We start from the raw sequence: 14,863 nt of genomic DNA, 5'->3' as shown, positions 1-14,863 counted from the left end.
ATCCCTGCTGGAGAGCCACATTCAGAGTCTGATCCAGTCCCGGAAAGTATCCTGTCACAAGTGGGGCACTTTTGGGGTTCTTCTGTGGGAGGTTCTGGGTTTGAGGGGATGAGGAAGTGGCTCTGGATATTTGATTCTGTACCAGGTTGGGAGGGTAGTTGCAGGATGCGAAAGCTGTTTTCAGGTTGTTGGTGTAATGGTTCAGGGATTCAGGACTGGAGCAGATTCGTTTGCCACGAAGACCTAGGCAGTAGGGAAGGGACTGTTTGATATGGAATAGGTGGCAGCTGTCATAATGGAGGTACTGTTGCTTGTTGGTGGGTTTGATGTGGACGGATGTGTGAAGCTGGCCATTGGACAGATGGAGGTCAATGTCAAGGAAAGTGGCATGGGATTTGGAGTAGGACCAGGTGAATCTGATGGAACCAAAGGAGTTGAGGTTGGAGAGGAAATTCTGGAGTTCTTCTTCACTGTGAGTCCAGATCATGAAGATGTCATCAATAAATCTGTACCAAACTTTGGGTTGGCAGGCCTGGGTAACCAAGAAGGCTTCCTCTAAGCGACCCATAAATAGGTTGGCGTACGAGGGGTCCATCCTGGTACCCATGGCTGTTCCCTTTAATTGTTGGTATGTCTGGCCTTCGAAAGTGAAGAAGTTGTGAGTCAGGATGAAGCTGGCTATGGTAATGAGGAAAGAGGTTTTAGGTAGGGTGGCAGGTGATCGGCGTGAAAGGAAGTGCTACATCACAGGGAGGCCCTGGACGTGTGGAATATTTGTGTATAAGGAAGTGGCATCAATGGTTACAAGGATGGTTTCCAGGGGTAACAGATTGGGTAAGGATTCCAGGCGTTCGAGAAAGTGGTTGGTGTCTTTGATGAAGGATGGGAGACTGCGTGTAATGGGTTGAAGGTGTTGATCTACGTAGGCAGAGATATGTTCTGTGGGGGCTTGGTAACCAGCTACAATGGGGCGGCCAGGATGATTGGGTTTGTGAATTTTAGGAAGTAGGAAGTAGGTAGAAGGTAGGGGTGCGGGGTGTCAGTGGGGTTAGGAGGTTGATGGAGTCAGGTGAAAGGTTTTGTAGGGGGCCTAAGTTTCTGAGGATTCCTTGAAGCTCCGCCTGGACATCAGGAATGGGATTACCTTGGCAAACTTTGTATGTAGTATTGTCTGAAAGCTGACGCAGTCCCTCAGCCACATACTCCCGATGATCAAGTACCATGGTCGTGGAACCCTTGTCTGACGATGGATCGGTCATCCTTCAGATCACGGATAGCCTGGGCTTCAGCTGTGGTGATGTTGGGAGTAGGATTAAGGTTTTTCAGGAAGGATTGAGAGCCAAGGCTGGAAGTGAGAAATTCCTGGAAGGTTTGGAGAGGGTGATTTTGAGGAACAGGAGGTGGGTCCCGCTGTGACGGAGGACGGAACTGTTCCAGGCAGGGTTCAATTTGGATAGTGTCTTGGGAAGTTGGATCATTAGGAGTAGGATTAGGATTATTTTTCTTCGTGGCAAAGTGATATTTCCAGCAGAGAGTACGAGTGTAGGACAGTAAATCTTTGACGAGGGCTGTTTGGTTGAATCTGAGAGTAGGGCTGAAGGTGAGGCCTTTGGATAGGACAGAGGTTTCGGATTGGGAGAGAGGTTTGGAGGAAAGGTTAACTACTGAATTAGGGTGGTGTGGTTTCAGATTGTGTTGATTGGAATTTTGAGGTTTCAGGGGGAGTGGAGCTGAAAGTGGGAGAGACTGGGTCTGTGTGCAATGATAGGAGGTTGAGGTTTGCTGGAAAGGTTGTGGAGGGTGAATGAGTTGCTTTTCCGGAGGTGGGAAACCAGGAGATTGGATAGTTTTTTGAGGTGGAGGGTGGCATGCTGTTCTAATTTGCGGTTGGCCTGTAGGAGGATGCTCTGAACAGCCAGTGTGGATGTGGGAGAGGAAAGATTGAGGACTTTTATTAAGGATAGGAGTTGACGGGTGTGTTTCTCCCTAAGGTAAGTCTTTCCACTCCCGGGATTGGAATGACTTCTTACTCTCTCCCTTAAAACCCACATCCTTTCGTCTTTCCCTCTTTCCTGATGAAGCAACCGTGGGTTGCGAAAGCTTGAATTTTGTGTGCGCATTTGTGTTTGTTAGTGTCTCTATCAACATACCAATGCTTTTGTCTGGTAAGTTACATCATCTTTGTTTTTAGATATATTTTTCCCACACGGAATATTTCCATATATATATATATATATATATATATATATATATATATATATATATATATATATATATATATATGCGCCCAAGGGAGGACTCGAACCTCCAGAGGGAGAGGCTGCGCAATCTGTGGCCTCTAACTGTGTGACCACTCCGCACGCAGCAACTATCTACTTTTATTACAGTACACAGTAAATTACTTCTGGCAACAGTAAACACTTCACTACCAACCGTATTTAGTCTATCCTTTCTGAGCATATTTAGTTTCTTTGTAAAAATTTTGGCTGAACTTATCTCCAGATGAAGCCAAATTTCAGTAACTATAACAATTTCATCTTTAGTGCTTTCTATTAGGACTTTGAGCTCTGGTACTTTCCCAATAGAGCTATGCCAGTTCACAAGTACAATACAGATTGTTGCTAGGTCTACCCTTGTCCTGTGTTTGCACTGCACCCTTTTGGATTGACATCCTTTCTGTAGTTTCTCAAGACCCTCTGACCAAATAAATGCGCCCAGTTTCCTCCACACAGCACCTTCTACCTGTGTAACCCCTTCCTGTGTGTAGTGGACCCCTGACTTATTAAGCAGAACCTGAAAACCCACCAGCCTATGGTGCAATTTGAGGAATTTGCAGCCTACACTGTTGTAGAACCATCTGAGCCTCTGATTCAGATCTTCCACTTGGTATCAAAGATTTGCAGACATTCCTGTTGACAATGCTACAGATAGTGAGCTCCACCTTCATCTTGCAAGTAAGACTGGTAGTCTTTACTACCTGTAGACATCTGAAACCAGACAAGTCTCTTCCAATCTAAAGTGACATACATTGTTGGTATCGACATGAGCCACCACTTACAGTTGGCTGCAGCCTGTGCTCTTCATGGCATCTGAAAGTACCCATTCCACATCTGGAGTGACTCCTCCTGATGTGCACACAGAGAGCACACAGGATTCCTTCCCCTCCTTGGCAGCCATACCCCGAAGGGCCCCCATTACGCACCTACCGCTGGGGCTCCCAACTACCGGTAATCCCTCTCTGTGTCTGCCCAGATTTTGCAGGCCAGGAGGCTTTCCCTGAAACAGGGCAAGCGACTGCATCTGGCTCAGAATGTTTATCAGGCACAGACAGTGCCCGAAACCTGTTCGTCAGATGAACCTGGGAGGCCCTTCAATCAGCCCACTGGAAAGTCTTTTGCTGCATGCCACACTCTGAAATAATCTTCCACTCAACCACAGTGTGGGCAGTATCTGGGGTAGCCACTATATTGAACCAATTGGATTCCCATGTCTGGCCCCCATAGTGATGCCCATTGGCAACAACCCCAACACCATGGCCAAAGCCAGCACCACCTATAACTGTGTGTGAAGTGGACGGATTGGTGGACATGCTAGACATCCCTTGGATACCCATGTCCGCCCACCCCCCTCCCCTGCTCCCACTGATGCCGACTGGCAAAAACCTCAAGCTGTAGCACCACCTAGAGCTGTGAGCGAAGGGTTACCAACTCAGCTTGCACCTGAATCCAGCATTCACAGCCCCAGTCGTTACTAAAGACAGCAGAAATATACTCTAGAGAGTTATTGAAAAGTTGATAAATACACAAACACACATGAAATGTAAAAGTTTTAAACTAAAAATGCACACAGGAAATTCAAAATAAATTGCTTCTTATGAAAAGCTGTGTTAACTCACAAAACGAACAGTGTGCTTTGCTACACTACTGCTGTGGGGGTAGCTACCATTCACCTGAATGTTCTAACAACCATAATTTGCTCTTCAAGCAAAAACAAACACTTGTTGTGATGCAGGCAATGCACTGTGTCATAAAGCAACATATGTGAGCCAGGGGCTGGTGGACAATAAAATTCTAGAAATAGACTGGTCCGCCCAGTGTCCTGACCTGAACCGAACAGAACACCTTCGGGACAAGATAGAATGTCAACTCTGCTCCACGCCCCAGCCCAACACCACTACCTTCTCTAATTTCTACGCTTGAGGAAGAGCAGGCTGCCATTCCTCCTCAGACATTGACATCCTGCTGAAAGTATTCTCAGCAGAGTTCGTCATTATACAGGTGCACAGTGGACACACGCCATATTAATTCCTCTAATAGGTGTTTGGATACTTTTAATCATATAGTGTATATAGCTTATGCAGCTTACATTAATAACTAATTTAGTGCAACAGTGTTAAATGGGTACTATATAATGTTCACTGCGATAAAAACAGAAGACATGTGAAATGTAATCAACACAGTAATACATTGTACGTTTTTGTTAAAGACGCATTTTTACATAGAATCAACGCAAAAAATTAAAAGCAAATCCTATAATTTCTTTTCTCTCTTAAGTGTAGTGTTTTGCAGCTAATTACAAGCATCACCTGTGGCTGTCTATTGCTCTTTTTTAAATGATCCTTTATAAATACAAACAAAACACGTCTGGTGTACAACACTAAACTGCAGTATGCTTAAGACAGAAAAAACAAATAATAACTGGTAGATCGCTCTCCCATAAGAAAAGTGACAAATAGTTCTGTGTTTTATTCCACTAATAAGCCTAACTCAGTCGTATCTTTCCACAGGAAAAGTATCATTAGTGTAGTTACCAGGAAAACCACTAGATAGTGCAGTGTGTCACTTTGCCACCACAGAAAATGTCAATTGTCAGAACAAGAACAACGGCATGTCTCAGTTGTGTTGGGAACTTCACAGGTGTAATGTATTGCATAACTCAAGAATAGTGTCACATTTTGAGTTAAGACAAAATTCCTGTTTGCATTCTGACAATTTTGATGGTCTGTGTATCACACCTTGAATTACGTCACTTTCTCATTTGTGAGATAAGCATTTGACTGTGCCATTTGAAATTAAGAACATCATATTTTGAGTATCTTTGAAGGATGTACTTGAAATCTGAAGTTATTGATGTTGCCATAATACGAGGACTGTAAAGTTTTTGTTATTTTGTTAAGTTATTATTATTATTATTATTATTATTAGGTATTTACGATCATTTTTTGAAATTAAGTAAAATGGTATAGTTATATTTTTTTGTTTTTGCTTTTATGCAGTCTGAAAATGGGTTTTTGTTCCATGAGAAAACGATAGCCACATCGGGAAAGCTAGACAAGTCAAGTAACATGAGATCTACAATTTCTGAGAAAAACTGCAAAGCTACAGGAGAAAAAGCTGAAGGTAACGACCTCCTTACTGAAAAAAAGGCTCTGACTGGAAATTTAGCTTCCTATTGTATCGAGGTTCATGTTTCGACACTCAATTTGAGAGTGTGCAGCCCCACTCATTGTTAATTGTGGGGCCTACTTGAAAAGAAGTCATGCTTCTTTCAAAAAAAGCTGTAATGAAGACAATGATAATTCATCACCACCTGTCCACTACTAGGACTGTGATCTGAATATGAAGTTTCTTCAGAGTGTGACTCTTCAGATACAGAAGACTTCCTATCTGAAGTTGGGGGTAAAAAGTCTTATCAACTTGATGATAGCACCTTAACCATGGTTCACATATCAGAAGTATGTCCTGTCCACTTCTTGACATATAGTGGGGACTAGTTTTTCCTCACTACACTCATCATGTCAACAGAATGGTCAAGAAAACACATCAGCAAAAGTCTTGTTGTCCCCAAGAAGGAGGGAAAAAAACTCTAAAAAAATCTGCTTGGATTAAAGAAATTTCAAAATGCCATAGCAACTCATGCAAAAGATATGACATAAAAGCTACTATGGATGATGATCAAACAGACCTATTTTTTCCAGCTTATATCTTTAATTGGTGATTGTCTGCATGCAAAACACAATCATCATTCTTGTTAAGTGTATTTACTCATGACATTTTCTTGAGCATTATGGCACACTGTAGCTGCAGGAGGTTATCCTATGCTATGGATCTAAGTGCCAACCCTGAAACTCTGAAATGCTCCTAAAGTCTAAATGTGTTATAATTACCAAGACTCAAGAGAAATTATGAACCGAGTCTCAATTATTGCTCAACTGTTTACATCATTTTAATAGAAAACAACATGTGAACTTGGGGCACTGGGCTAGGAAGTGGTACCTTCACCACTAGCCACTTCCATATTAGCCACAAAGCTTCACTACATGCACACCTTACAAGTGCAGACTGTGCATGTGACTAGCACAGAACTGCAGGTGGCTGAACTGCTCTATTCAGAAATCCGTATCGTTTGCTATATGGTGTGCATGCTACGTACACTCAGCAGAAGTGCAGATTAAATGAAAGACAAACGAAAGTAATTCTGATGAGTACGCAGTATTCAAGTAGCATATCAATGCTAATCATCACTAAAGGCACGTGGATTAATTTTTTAGTCACAGCTATTTAAGACAGTCCATTCTATACCCAAAAGGTTGCAAATGATTAACTCACAGGAAACAGCTGCTTTTTAAGTACATTATTCAGCTGTTGTTCAAATACTATAACATACAGAGGATGAAAATGTATAAACATCCATTATGTTTGCTTTTTGATGCAGAAATAGCCCGAGTTTTCCTGAGAATCAATTTATATAGAATCCAAATTTTAAAAAAATATCCATGTGTTTGCCAGAACTTGGAAAGGAGCCCTTAAATGATCCCCATTGCACATCACAACTGCTCAGCAATACATGTTATTTGATCTTGATGCTCTTCAAATGAGTTGTGGGCATTTGCTGCCAAGCCAGAGGGGCATGATTACCAGCCTGCAAGATGTAATTCCCTGCAGCATGCAGGCTATGTCACTGAATGAACATGGTCACCGAAAATGGTTTTGTAGACCTTAGCAGTTACTATTTCTTTCAGTATGGAACAACTGAAATCCGCAATATGAATACCCGTATCATCATACTTTGCTGCTGGAAGACAATTACATTTCATGTTTTCTTTGGTAAGCAGTCTCAGATTTCAAGCTCTTACAGCAATGAAGCCTATTTCTTGTACTGAAACATTTACATGAAATTTACTGATAGCAGTTTCTGCTTCACACAGTTTTTCTTGACCCATGAGCTCAGTGGTCACTTTCAAGCACTAGTCTTCTTAATAGAGGTCACAATCCACTTAATTGCCCTCATGTCTCTCACAGTATGTTTAGTTTTTATTAAAAAATTATATTTAACAGATGAAACTTTCACATCAACTCTATAATGCTGACATTATACTTGATTTGTGACTTGTCACAGATGCACCAAATGGGCAATGACATCATGCTTTCTTTTCGAAAGATAAGACAATATTGGTGCATTACTGTTAAGTCAGAAAACAAGCTTTGGAAATGAAGTGTTTTTATTATTACACTTAGCAATCATGTGAATTTATTGATTAATCTTGAACCAAAAATAGTTATATATGGTGTACAACTGGCTTCCTATTAAACAAAACTATTTTCTATGCAGCAAATGCAGAGTTGTGATTTCACTATTCGTTTATTCAGATCATTTAAGAAACACATAGCTGATGATGTATGACTGGAAATCCCTAATTTAACTTTTTAATCTGGCAACTGCCAACAGGTGTTAAATATGTGAAGAAATCCATGACTGCAGCTATATGATTTTATACATCATTAATAATACTGTTTTTGCTCTTAGACCATCATCACTACTATGAGTGTCATACATCAACCAGTTTTAAAGCTATAACAATCCAGCACTGTGCACCTGGGAGATGAGACAAATTACCAAAAATATGCACACACAATACAAAGTAAAGTGGCTACACAGTGAATAGTATACTGAAAAGGAATTAATTTCAGTTAAACCCCTCATTGTACAGCCATTTGCTTCATGTTACAACAGCATTTTTTCAGCCATTTGCCTCATTATCCAAAAGCACAATGCTAGATTGTTAAGATTTTATAGCTTCAAAACTGTTTGATACAATGATAAGTATTCACTATGATGATGGTCCAAAACTGGAACTAATCATGAAAACGTACATGATCATATATCTGCAGTTCATGATTTGTTCCAAATCCGTAATTTGGGTTTATATCACACTAAAATCGTTTTATGTCAAGCACTTACAAGGGTAAGTAAGAAGTATATTATGTGACTTAACAAACATACTTCACTGTCTGGGCAGCATAAGTTGTAAAATCGTGGAATTAGAGGAAAAATGTAGATAGTTTCTAGGGACCATATGAATAATCTTGGCCGTTTTCATGGTTCTTGACTGGTCCTTCTGACTCTGTGATTTCTTATAAGTGAAGAAGACAACATTATTGTAAAAGGTCATGGCAAATAATGTTCTTAAATTTTATGATCCTTTTCACACAGTTCGCTTTTAACATGTTTCATATGTAGTGGCTTCAGAAGCCTGAAGAGTGTAATGTTTTCAATACAAATAAAATAAATAAGAATAATTCACTGTACTAAAAAAGGACTGTTAAATGTAGTTTCCTATGTATGTTTTGCCCATAGACGAATATGGTAAATTATCATTTAATGTCTCTGGTACAAAAGAGATAATAACAAAGACAGTCCTATTTGATTAGCACTTTCAATCAAGCAGTTATTTACCTGAAAAGTTCAGAGGACTACTTGGAGGAAGAGTAGTGAAAAACACACGTGCAACACAAGAATTTCTGTTCTAAAATTGGACTCTGTTCATTACCTATTAAAAGAAAGTTATCCTGATTCAACCAACTTCAATACAACCATGCTTGCAGCATTTAAGGCTCATTTTGTGTATTTCTACATCCACATCTAAATCTACATCATACTCTGCAAGCCACCTAATGGTGTGTGGCAGAGGGTACTTTCGGTATCACTAATTTCTCCAACCCTGTTCCACTGGCGAATAGTGGTAAGCCTATGTATTGGCTCCAATTTTCTCCTCGTGGTCAATACGCGAGATGTATGTGGGGGAAGGTAGTACGTTGTCTGACTCCTCTTGAAACGTGTTGTCCCAAGATTTCAATAGTCCTAGTTTTCTCTTCACATCGGCTCTTTTAAATTTGTAGAGCATATAGGATTTCAAGAAGCACAATAAACTATAATTTTACTATACATGTGGGTTATTCACATGTAATTAGTTTTACAAAACAGAATTATGTTCGTGTAATTAAGCGATGCTGTTAACTTCGTTCAAAGACAGTTTAAATAGGTACTTGAAAACAAAGCAATGATACACGTAGGAGTTTGGGTGATTATAATTTAGTTTGGGTAACACAGTTTATCTTTCTGTGGTGCCTATCGTATATTATAGTGTCAACAACAAATACAAATGGCTACAACAATTTTCGACTGTAATCCTCACATGGGACATATTTTAAGCTTCACAGAAAAAAACGTAGCATCGTGTGGTCCTGCAGATGTATTTATTTATAAACACCTTTCCTTTCACTTTTGACACGTCAGACTTGCAAGTGAAATGAAGCACGCTATAAGCTTTCGAATTCTCAGCAAACCGAAAAACACGTATCGCACAACTTGAACTACCTGCCTTGTAATACAGTCAGTACAGTACAGAATTCAGTTCGATTACCGCTAACAGGCATTTGTCATCTTGCAGAACACTGCGAGACAGGTTATGTCAAAGTTCCCACATGGTTATCAACGTCGGTGGGCATTATCTCAGTATAAATGCCTCCGTTCATCAGCAAACTTCATATTGTACAACAGATATTTCTTTTAAAACCGGGCAATTGAAAAATCTCGGCCAGTTCATGAAGACATTGACAAAGAGGAAACAAATCACCTGCTATTTGAACTGCGACTTAACACGTGGTATAAAGTAATGATTATTGAAATCATTGCCTGCTGTCATTCTGAGTCTGTTTAATGTTGATGATGGGTGTGTGAGAAACATGTACCGAGAAACGAATCACTCACCTATTGCCTGCATGACAGCCACATCCGCGCGACAAGTTACACTCCAATGCTTCACAAAAATGGAAGAAACTGCACTTTTATTTTAAGAATAAAAGATTAGGAAGGTTAGCATGATTCTCTCGCGGCAGATTTCTGGTTTTGATATTACGGATCATGACATCACAAGCCTTACGTTTTACATCCGGCACACTAGGTTGTCAGTGTTATAAATCACGATTGCCTCCGTAAACGTTTTGTTGTAAAAGTACATTATTCAATCTAGGTCTTTATTCATGCCAATCGAATCTGTGCAATGTTGGAGGGAAGAAATCCATCAAATGGTGTCTGTCAACTTGAGGAATGCAAAAGTACGAAACCTTGGAAACGCTTTAGTTTTGAAGGCTAAACTTCAGCGGTTGGCAGCTTCAGTAGCTTTTTTGCGCGCGGGCACAAACAGCATTAAGTCTTGACAAGGCTTATTTCTCGAGAAAGATTAGTAAAGCCTCCAGCAATCGTATTTCACAACGCTCCATTCTTTGGTAGTAGAGCAAAGAAATTTTGGTTTCTTCTGTACGAAGCACTATTAGCGCTTCGCAATTATGGAAATATGGGTTACAATGAGGTATGCGGCTTGTAATGTAAGATGCCTTGACACGGACCATATCTTACGAGCAATGTGTGGCAGCTATAGTGGTACCATAAACATTGCTATAATACACGCCAATACTGCAGTATGGCCCGTGAATATTGCTTTAATACAGACTGGAAATTTTCCACTGCACAATTAAAACGAATAAAAAATAATTATCAGAATCGAGATTACCGACATTAATTAGCACTTCATAATATATTTAACCTCCGCGCTTCTGATTGTAATGTTATTACTGAAAAAGTATTTTTCTGTCGTTCCTATACTGGGAAACTCAAATAATAAATCTGTCACTCTGATGAAATACGTTTAGGTGCAATTAATTTTATCATAAGAATAACTGCGACTTCAAAGACATAACACTTTGTTAAACTAATGGTTTTCATTCATTTACGACCTACAGGATAATATTCAGGGGTAATTCCTCGTTTAGGCAAAACGTGTCCATTGCACAAAACAACATAATTAGAATTATATGTGGGATTCACATTTTGCTGGCACCTATTTATTAAGCAATTGAGAGTAACTACCACAAGATTTAGTACTTTTATTTGCACATGAAATTTGTTACAATAATCCATCACAGTATTATCTACAGCCAACTGCCTATACTGAAATACAAAGCTATGTTAACACATGCATGGCAAAGATCTGGCTGCACAGTTGATATTTCTGTTGTACCATTTGTTAATGTGGCTTTTGATGCTCGATTACTGCGGTGCAGATACTCCAAAACTGATGAAGTGTGTTCACATGTCAAGGGCACATACAGTTCCATTATACTATGTATTAATCACTTCATTGAAACCATACATTTCTACTATCAAGAGGGCAAAAATCTGTAACAATGAGCAACTTCTATTTCCGGAAACTGACTTCATATATATATATATATATATATCAGTATACTGTTTAATCAAATATTTAGTTTTTTGCCTAATAACACCTCAATTATTACTCATGTGTCAATTGGTCGTAATTTTCTGTGGCATGGCATCATTTCTTCAGCAACTTGTGCCTCTACAATCTTTAGACTTGTTAACTTTCAAATATTGATTGTACATAAATTCACAGTCTTACAGATGAATGCTAATGGATTATAGAACAGACTGATTAACTGTCAACAAAACCCCTAACCTTACAAAAACGAATGTTACCTAATTCCAAACCAAATAAAATGATTTACAAGTACCACAACTAGAGACAAATGGCCATAGACTGGATGAATCTCCGCAGTTCCTAAGCATTCTTGTGGAAAATATACTAAGATGGCCCCAGAACATAGTTAAATTAACCAAAAACCTCAGCACTAACTGCTTTGCTCTTAGAACTCTGTCTCGTTGTGTTGACATACAGACAGGATTATAGCATACTTTCACTCAGTACTGTCCTATGGTAGAATCTTCTCGAGAAGTATAGCTAAGGTGAAAAAGTATTTGTTCTGCAGGAGTGTGCAATATGAATATTGTGTAAAATTGATATCTGGTCTTTTTGCTTAAGTTTCTTCTAAGACTTAGGGATTCTTGCACCAATGTGACAATACTTGTACCCCTAATGAATATTTTCGGTTAATATTTTTTATTTACTTATATTTATCTACTTATTTAGTGCCTATTTTATCACATGTAAGACCTGGCAAACAACAAGACAATGTTTCAAATACGTACATTAATGCATAAAATATAGTCGCATATAAATTGGAATATTTTGATCTAGACCATCAGCTTTCTTAGCAAGGTGGACTGGGGATAGGGGTTGTGTAAGGTGGAGTGGGTAGCAGGAGAAAGAGTGGGAAACAGAACAGGAGGGGGGGGGGAGGAGGGGATTGCAGACGGGTTGCGTGCTGTTTGGAGGGAGACAGTGGGAATGTGGGAGGGAGGGGTGACATGTACATTGTGCAACACACAATGTAGATGATGTAGAGTGTGGCCTGGGAGGAAGTGACAAGACAGAAGGAGGGAGAACTATTGGATAGAGGGTATGGGGACAGTGGGTTAGCAGACGTTGGATGCCAGGAAGATTATGGGAAGTGATGGACATGTTTTAAGAATAACTCCAATCTGTGCAGTTCAGGAAACCAATGTTGCAAGGAAGGACCCAGGTAGCATAGGTTGAGAAGCAGCCATCAGACTCGAAAATATTGTGCTACTGAATGATCAACTTCCACAGAGCTCCTATCCCTGTGTAAGACAGATGTCCAAGACCTGCTCAATCTACCCACCTAGCACATCCTACTCTAGTCCTGTCACAGGCTTTCCTATCCCATCACAGATGGGACTACCTGTGAATGCAGCCATGTCATATACCAGCTGTAATACAATCCCTGCACAACATTTTTTGTGGGCATGACTGGAAACCAGCTGCCCACCAGAGTGAGTGGCCACTGCCAAATAGTGGCCAAGAACGAAGTTGTGCTACTGAATGATCAACTTCCACAGAGCTCCTATCCCTGTGTAAGACAGATGTCCAAGACCTGCTCAATCTACCCACCTAGCACATCCTACTCTAGTCCTGTCACAGGCTTTCCTATCCCATCACAGATGGGACTACCTGTGAATGCAGCCATGTCATATACCAGCTGTAATACAATCCCTGCACAACATTTTATGTGGGCATGACTGGAAACCAGCTGCCCACCAGAGTGAGTGGCCACTGCCAAATAGTGGCCAAGAACGAAGTTGCCCCCCCCCCCCCCCCATTTGCATTCACATTGCTGAGCACAACATGCTTGAGTTCAATAGCTACTTCATAACCTGTGCCCTTCCCTTAACATTAGCTTTTCTGAACTACATAGATGAGAGTCATTCTTGCAACACATCCTCCATTCTCATAATCCACCTGTCCTCAACCTCTGCTAACTCACTGTTCCCACACCTTTTCCTTCCTCTGTCCTATCAGGCCCTCACAATCTATGGCTTGTGTGCTGCAAATCATTGGCTACAGCACTCAGGTGTTCCATGCCTAGCCTGTGCACCTTCCACCTCCCCCTCCAACATTCCTAGTCCCCACACTTACTGTCTCTGTGTCCAAGCTGCTAGCTACCCATCTGCAACCCCTCCTCCTGCTTCCTGCCTCCTTCTCCCTCACCTGACACAATACCTACACCCAGCCCACATGCTGAGCTGCAACCCTGACATTCAGCATATATGTGTGTGTTCTTTTTAGTCCTACATATAAATAGAATTTTATGTAAATACATATAGAAGCAAAAGACAATATTTTGATTTTACTGAAGTAAGGAGTATTTTTAGATCATATGCTGCACTAAATGCAATTTTATATGAAGATAATCTAGCTCTGAATAGAATGAGGATGACCTTCAGATGGGATCCTTAAGTTTCAGCAGTTAGTCTCAGGTTACAACCTAAAATTGTCTAGATAAACAAAAGTGATGGCATTTCAGGGCATATAACCAATAAGATCAAAAATAGTCTTGAATAAGAAAAACTTAAGCAAGTTACACATTTCAAATATCTAGTATGCGACATCACATGTGAATATAATCACAACATAAAAAATTAAATAAATTAACTTCTGTATGTGGAATGATTGTAAGAAATTTGTAGAATGAAGCCAGGAGAGAGACCTCAGTGATGTTTTACAAAATCATAGCAATGCCGACATCTGCTTATGGAAGTGAAGCATGGGTGATGACAAGACACCATGACAGTAGAATGCAGACTCAAAAAACATTGTTTCTAAACAGATTGGAAGGATGTACTCAATGAGATCATAAAATAAATGAGGATGTAAGGAAAGATCTAGAAATTTGTAATGTAAATGAAAAAATAAATAAAAGTAGTAGAAAATGGAAGGAACATGTAGATCTCATGCATGGAGAAAGACTTCTGGTAAAATATCTTAATTATAAATGCACAGGAAGAAGAAATGTATGAACATCATACAAGGGATGGGGTACTGTAACATACAATTTCAGGATACTGTAACGGGCAATTTGCCTAATACATGAAGTAAAGAAAAAGAAATATTTTAGTTAAATATGTATAAGAAAATGGATTTTCATGTCCACATATAGCCCACAAAGGCATGTAACTACTCATATTAATCAACAATCAATTAATCAACGTTAGTCACAATTAAGCTACAGTAGCCCACTACAAACAGTATTGTAAGGTGCTTAAAATGTTATTAGGAAGGCAAAGGGTATGTGGTATGCATGTAGGA

At 39.9% G+C, this 14,863-nt stretch overlaps 1 protein-coding gene across 1 annotated transcript in view; it reads right to left on the bottom strand.

Moving 5' to 3' along the window:
• LOC126195813 (anoctamin-1-like) overlaps positions 1-10,326 on the bottom strand; it is a 248,873-nt gene extending 238,547 nt beyond the window's left edge. The window contains exon 1 of the mRNA XM_049934452.1: positions 10,051-10,326. The gene's annotated coding sequence lies outside the window, so the exon portion shown is untranslated. The remainder of the gene's footprint in view (positions 1-10,050) is intronic.
• Positions 10,327-14,863: the final 4,537 nt, after the last annotated feature.

This window comes from Schistocerca nitens, chromosome 7 (genome assembly GCF_023898315.1).
Source record: "Schistocerca nitens isolate TAMUIC-IGC-003100 chromosome 7, iqSchNite1.1, whole genome shotgun sequence".
NCBI classification, from domain to species: Eukaryota; Metazoa; Arthropoda; class Insecta; order Orthoptera; family Acrididae; genus Schistocerca; species Schistocerca nitens.
The sequence above is the reverse complement of the archived record's forward strand: the minus strand, read 5'-3'. Positions and strand labels throughout refer to the sequence as shown.